Consider the following 7,630-nt stretch of genomic DNA (forward strand, 5'->3'; position numbering starts at 1 on the left):
GATAGGACATAAGTTCTAACCAAAAACTGTCTCACATACTGAAGAGGCACAAATTCCTTCAGTCCAAAACAAGAAGCTGCTCACACACACAAACGCACACACACACAGACCCACCCACATGCCCAACAAATCTCAAGGGCGCAGCTAAAGTCAGAGCCCACCGTCCCGGGAACATTAACAATCCTGTTTTGGTCTCTCATCTTGCTACATCCTCTTATCCTCCGTTCTCAATCTGAAGCTGTCATCAACTTCCACCGCGCGCACACACACACACACACACACACACACACACACACACACACACACACACACACACACACACACACACACACACACACACACACACCTGGGCCTGTGATTCATCAGATTAAGCTCCAGGCTGTCATTATCAGATCATTTGTTCAAAGAGGAGCTCAGAGGCCGTCTCTGAAGGGCATGAAGATCGGTGGCGTAAACGCTCTGTGGGTTCGAGCACATTCACAAAACGACATTTGACCCGCGGCGTCGACCTCGAGCACCAACATATTCACCGACGCACGCAGAGCGTTTCCCGTTTGAAGCCGGCAGGTGTTTCGTACTGCTTGGTGTCACGCACACACAGGCGTGAAGCTCCTAGAAAACGGCAGGGGAAAACTTTGACCTGTTGTTCTGTCACAGAACAGGAATAGAACCTACACGTGAGTTAATAAACAGAGGCTAATTAAGAAACCCAACATCAGGAAGCACAGACTTGGACGCCTCCTCCGCCCTCTCTCACCTTTCTTCACCCTCACCTACTTGGCTCTCTCTCTCTCTCTCTCTCTCTCTCTCTCTCTCTCCGTTTCCCTCTCCCTCTCTCTCCTCTCTCTCTCCTCTCTGCTGCCAGCTGTTCGACCACTGGCGTAGACTGGCCTCTGACCCTCCACACATCCCTCCCAACCGGGTCCGCTGGCTCCAACAGGCAGATGAGCCCGTAGACGAGCTGAGGCAAACGCATGCAACGCAGAGAACACGAAACCCCGAAAGCACAACAGCGATATGGAGACGAAGCGTCTCGTGCTTACACAGCCGTGCGAGTGCGAGTGCGAGTGCGAGTGCGAGTGCGAGTGCGAGTGCGAGTGGGCGTGTGCTCTGGCTCATGGGCTCCGTCTTATCCCATGATTTCTCTGAGGGCAACGTTAGCGCTTTAGCATGAAGCGCAGAGACCATCTAATGCAATAAGTCAGTAATCCATGCCATCATTGCACACACACATGCGACACACAGCACAGTTGTGCGTTTTTGATGTTGTCGACGCTTCCTTTGGAGCCGAGTCTGTTCCGATGCGCGGAGATCACCCTCATCCTGGACGTTCAGCTAAGAGCGGGAACGGGAAGAGCTGTTTGTGCATCACACACACACACACACACACACACACACACACACACACACAAGCCTTGCTGTGTGGATGTTGTGTCGGAGTGGAGGAGGCCGTCAGCTGCTTGGTGGAGCAGGTTCAACCATGTGTTGATGATCTTTTTATGAGGTAATCAAACATTTTCCAACGTCGGTATTACTTGAACAAGTGTGGCATCGTGGCAAACTTTGCACTTTAACTTCACCTTAGGAAATTTGAGAGGAAAAAAATATCAAATATCACCTTTTTCCAACTAGAAACAACTGAAAATGTGTGTCCGCATAGAATTAAACGCAGACACTGAGACAAAGGTTACAATTTCGCCAGCCAGTCACAAAATTACCCCTGGGTTTGAAAAAAAACAATGTGACCTTTCAAAGTAAAAGAACATCCTGAGTGGCCAGTGAAACATGAAACAGTCTTAGCGTCGCCAGAGTAGATCTGAACCCTAGAAACGTTCCAGTAGCATAGTGAGGCTGAAACTTGAAGTGAAGACTCTACTTATATAACGCTCTACTTATTAGCTAACCCATTGTGCAGAGGAGCCAGAACCGGCTGTAGTCCTCGTTCGTGCTTCACGCTTCAGGTTTCCTGGAACTTACTGCATCACCAGTATCAGCTGTGAGGAGACACACAACCAGCGCCTTTTGTGAACACGCTGGGTTCGGGGTCACAGGAGGCCGCGCTCTGCTCACATTAGGAAACATTAGGTCTGTGCATCTGGGTCTGACTCACAGTAGCTCTCCCACCTTTGACTTTATGCACCCACTCACACACTGGACACTATTATAGTACAAATCTACACAGAACCTCTGTAAATCTGGCGGTTCTGCCTATTTAAAACTGCAGTAACTTATATTAAGTGACATTTTATCTTTTACTGTTATTAAAATGATAGACTGATGTTTAACCAGTGGCTGTGGTTTCATTCTTTCTGTGAAAAAAGCGTGCGTTCTCTGTCTCGTCCTGCTGTGATGTGACACGGGGCGACGCAGAGAGTGGACGGAGGGATGGAGGCGAGGAGAACAGAGGGGAGATTGATTTAACCTCTGCACCAACGATGTGGAGCTGGAGACGGGCTGGCTAGTGGGGCGGGAGGAAGGAAGGAAGGAAGGAAGGAAGGAAGGAAGGAAGGAAGGAAGGAAGGAAGGAAGGAAGGAAGAGGAGCATAATGTTGCACCTGCAATCCCACTCAGATGTTGTCAGCCCTGAAGTGCTGCGGCTCTTCTTCTTCTTCTTCTTCTTCTTCTTCTTCTTCTTCTTCTTCTTCTTCTTCTTCTTCTTCTTCTTCTTCTTCTTCTTCTTCTTTTTCTTCTTCTTCTTTCACCTTTTCTTACGTTCTCTTTTCCGTTCCCTGTCTTCTTTACTCTGCCGCCCTCTCCCTATTTCTCTTTTCTTCAATTTTTCCCCCTGCTTTATCTCCATTCGTCTCTTTTGGCAGGAACAACACTTTTATTATCCAAGCTCACCTCTGCCAGGATGGGTTAGATACTGCAGTGGAGCCGTGCACGGTTGGCAGTTAACAGAGAGAGAGAGAGAGAAGAACACACCAGAGAGCGGTGAAGGTAGAAACACTGACACATGGGAGGAGAGTGTATCCCTGTGCTGCACAGTGTGTAGGTGAGAGGGTTCAGCCTGGCAGCCCAGCTAATGGTGTCAAATACGTGTGTGTGTGTGTGTGTGTGTGTGTGTGTGTGTGTGTGTGTGTGTGTCTGTGCGTGCGTGCGTGCCTGCGTGTGTGCGTGCGTGCGTGCGTGTGTGTGTGCGTTTGTGCGTGTGTGTGTGTGTGTGTGTGCGTGCGTGCGTGCGTGTGTGCGTGCGTGTGTGCGTGCGTGTGTGCGTGCGTGTGTGTGTGTGTGTGTGTGTGTGTGTGTGTGTGTGCGTGTGTGCGTGCGTGTGTGCGTGCGTGTGTGCGTGCGTGTGTGCGTGCGTGTGTGTGTGTGTGTGTGTGTGTAACATTAATCCAGTGAACTGCGTGTGTGCAGTGGCTACTGCAGCCCCTCTTGCTTGGCGGTGCTGCTCACTCGCTGCAGGCTCTGAGTGGAGCCGGTGGAGCCGACCCGGCACGCTGGTGCCAGGACGCCGGGCCCGGTCCTGCCAGCGCCCAGGAGCCTCAATCCATCCTGACAGCCCAGTGTGTCACCAGGTCACGCAAGCGCCCCCTCTGTAACCAGGACTGTCCTGTGGGACGTTTCCCGTTCTGAGCCGACGCACGCACGCGGCCCACACTGTTCGATGTCACTGCGGCGCGGTGCCGCCACAGAGGGCGGTTTGGCAAACCTCACCTGCACTGATGTGTTGTGCACTGATGTGTTGTGCAGTGATGTGTTGTGCAGTGCTGCAGCAGCGTGGACACGGCCTCCCATGCTAGCACGCGCTCTGATCTGAATAGCCACAGAACAATCTTCATTTATAGCTTGTCTAAGTGAGGCCTGAACTTTTACTGCGCGAACGGATGACGACGACACAAAAGTTGTGTACGTCTGTTTGTGTGACAGGATTAATTAGACGATGATGGAGAAATGCCTCAACCAGACTTTCTGACCTCCATTGCGTGACTCTGTGACCTGCTGTCTGCTGGCGGAGCTCCCTCCAGGCCTGAGCTGTGGAGGGCAGGTGTGAGAGCTCCTTAGAAACAGGATTTATGGCTCTGGATGAACAGAAGCGCAGAGGAAGAGGGAGCAGTTGTGGAGGAAACGCTCAGACAAACAGTGAGTTCAACCCTTCAGACTCACACGCGCACAACAGGACGATTTGCTGGTTTCTTGCTTGCTTGGAGGTGGTCACGCGTGCCGAGCTGCAGGAGAAGGTGAGGCAGGCTCAGATTATACCTCTGAATAGCAGATCAGGGTTCCTCTTATAGAGCTCGTCTTCCTCCGAGACCTTCAGCTCATTACCACAGGACCACCCCCAAGGAGAACCCCCCTCCCACCCTGGACCTCAGCCCTAGAGGAGAGGGAGTGAATACACACCTCCTCCTCATGTTGCCATTGTCATGTCTGACGTCTGCCCCCCCCACTCCCCTGCCTCTGTTCCCCTCCGTCCCCTCACAGGGTGGCTCTTGTCGACACCTTTCCTGATTTGGACACTTTTGATGAGAATTCCCCACCTCAATCTCTTCTGTTTCCCTACTTAACCATCCCTGGGGCTTTGTAGATACACACACGTTCACAAATGACTCCATCATGCTCGCTGGCTTGCACTTGCACACACACACACTTTGCTCACTGTAGCCTTAATGAGGTCTCATCGTGTCTCCTCCTCCCTCTGCTTTCTCCTTTCCTCCTTGTAAAACTGTCATCGTTTTCATTTCTGTGCTCAACCGAGGTGTCAATTTAAAACAGTAGCTGAGACGAGTAATTGAGCTCATTCTGGAGTTAAAATTAACAGAAACTATTTTTTATTTTGTCACAGACTCTGTGATGTCTCCCACTGAATACAGTGGGTCATTTAGGATTAATCAGCATGAAAATGGGGAGCGCTGTACTGTATGTATGTAGGTGTGGTGGCTGTGCAGTAGGTGTGTGTGATGGGGAGGAAGGTCCGGGCTGCAGCAGAGGACCTCATCACGAAGGAGACGGGAAATTACTGCACGGGCTGCATTTCCAACAAGGCTCATCTGGTTTGGCACAGATACAGAAACCCGTCATCTGAAACGCGCTGGTACCTTCAGTCCAACAGTGAGTTCAGAGGAAAACGGTGCAGGAGCCACCTCAGGGGTTGGACACTGGCCAAGTATTAGCACTAATAAAAAACAGCTCTCACGTGTGACCTCCATTAAACAGCACAAACACACGTTATGTAACTGCTGAGAAAGCTGTCAAACAAGTGATACTTCTGTACCCAGTTCTGAAACTATTGCACGTTCCAAGAGAAAACATGTCCATTGCCAGTTTTCCTTACCTTGAAAAACGTTACATATACTTTATGTATTTTTTGTTTTTGTATATCCACATCCACACTTTTAGCATTTATTAGTGGAGATTAGGAGCAAGAAGCAGAGGACCTGGACTGACTAGGGAAGACCTTACTGTGCTGCACAAGGTGTCATGATCAAACCAACCCAGGTCACCTCAGACGTAAAGTAATAGTATTTATGCTTACTGTGTATTTTTTGTCCAAACACCAGCAGCTGGATATTCACATGCCCTTCTCTGAGGAAGTGCTGGCTCGGCACGTTGGGAGGCTGGTTATAGTAAGTGTGTTTGTGTGATGGATGGCCTCTTGATCCTGTTCTGCGAGAGGTAGAGGTGTAGTCCAACACTCCCAGCTGAAGCCTACACACACACACGCACACACACGCACGCAGGCACGCACACACACACACACACACACACACACACACTCACTCACACACTCACACACGCGCGCACGCACACACGCACGCACGCGCACACGCACACACACACACACACACACACACTCACACAAGCACACACACACACACAAGCACACACACACACACACACACACACACACACACACACACACACACACACACACACACACACACACACACACACACACACACACACACCATGACATGAGCAGCAGATTACTCTGTCTCTCATCAGCTGGTAGTTGTTTGTCTCCCTGAGGAGATAACCATTCGCTACGGCCCTGGACGGATGACGTAGGTTCTGTTCTGCTATATAAAAAAAACAAGCAACTAGTTTTATAATGGGGCAGTAACCAGCAAAATTAGCAGTGATAGGCGACGCTTGTATAAAACAACGTCAGATGTGAAGCTGGAGGCTGCAGCTAAAAACTGACATTTCTGGATCAATACATGAGCAAAAAAGGGAGAGAAGAGGGAGAGATATGGTTCTGTTTCCTTCCCTTCACACGGGCCTCCCTGTTTTACCAAGATGCTCTGCTATCGATCTGACAGCAGGCCAGTGTGTGTGTGTGTGTGTGTGTGTGTGTGTGTGTGTGTGTGTGTGTGTGTTAATCAAAACCCCTCTCAGTTCTTTTTGCACCATTTTCCTTGAAGAACTTCTCAGGCTCCCAGACATGAATTCCAACAGTTTCTGAGGCAGACCTGATCTAAAACGTTAAAAGCTCGTGTTAGTTGTCGATGGGAGTAAAAACGTTGTCTTTCATCATCTTTTATTCCTCACCTGATGCATATAAACAGTTCTGCCTCTAACCTGAGGTCTTAGAAAGTGGGCTAGAAAGCGTCAGGAGGCTGGATTAGAACGCTTCCTTGGCTCTAAACAACAGGGGAGATTACCTCATGACTGGAGGCAGGAGTTCCAATGTGTGTGGATGTGTGAGTTTTCTCTTTTATTATACACTATTATTATATTATTAATTGTACATGTCAGCCTCCCTAACAAATCCCCCGTATGGTTCTTTATCTGGGGATCAGAGGTTTCTGTAGAAAAGGGCTGAAACCCAGAAGAAGAAGAAGCAGGCAGGTACAGGTAGAACATTGAAGCACCACAGTGTGCTGCTTGGATTTGATCCAGGACCCGTGAAGCGTCCTGCTCTTTGTAATCTGCATGTGTTTTACTAATTCGAGGCCGTGTTGTTCCTATCTTGTCGGAGCCATCTCTAATGTAAATGCTAATGCGGCCAACTATTTGTGAGGCCTGCCGGCAAAATGTAGGAGGAGGGCACCGCGATTTTTGTGTTGTGTCAGATTCGAGAGCTCTTGGAAGTGCTTCCCCAGATGCGTTCAGCGCTGGAGCTCTATTTATAAAAAGTGCATTGAAGCCTGCGTGGAGAGCATTATGTTGTGTCAATATTTCAAACGGCATAAACCACGGCAATGTGTTACTCAAGCAAATGAGCTGAAGGGAGACGTCAGTGTGTGTGTGTGTGTGTGTGTGTGTGCGTGCGTGCGTGCGTGTGTGTGTGTAGCTACTCCCGAGGACACACGCACTGGCCTGGCCTACAATCGTCCCTATTTAAAATGCTAATTTCCTCTCTCCCGCAGGTGCCTAACTGTGTTTGAAGCTAAATTGCTCGTCATAGCAGGTCAATCTGAGCCTAATGAATTCAGCTGTTCTCCCATTACACTTAGCCATGCTGAATGGTGGACGACAGGTGCGCTGAGTGCTCGTGGGTTGGAAAGCAATGCCTGCAGCCTCTTCTTGCTTTCTCAGATGGATTTCCACATCGGTTGTGAATATTTCAGTGTTTGGATTGGATGAGACTTTGACCTGTGACCATCTCCATTACAGTGGATATTTTACTACGCTCGCTTACTCGTGGACACTATACTATTAATCACTTTGGGTCACTTGTCTC

The 7,630-nt window shown here is 49.5% G+C and overlaps 1 protein-coding gene across 1 annotated transcript in view; it reads left to right on the forward strand.

The window, feature by feature from the left end:
- Nucleotides 1–2,285, forward strand: part of LOC114854656 (leucine-rich repeat-containing protein 52-like) — an 11,445-nt gene extending 9,160 nt beyond the window's left edge. Inside the window, exon 2 of the mRNA XM_029149265.3 lies at nt 1–2,285. This exon is cut by the window's left edge and continues 2,002 nt beyond it. The gene's annotated coding sequence lies outside the window, so the exon portion shown is untranslated.
- Nucleotides 2,286–7,630: the final 5,345 nt, after the last annotated feature.

This window comes from Betta splendens, chromosome 4 (genome assembly GCF_900634795.4).
Source record: "Betta splendens chromosome 4, fBetSpl5.4, whole genome shotgun sequence".
Lineage (NCBI taxonomy): Eukaryota > Metazoa > Chordata > Actinopteri > Anabantiformes > Osphronemidae > Betta > Betta splendens.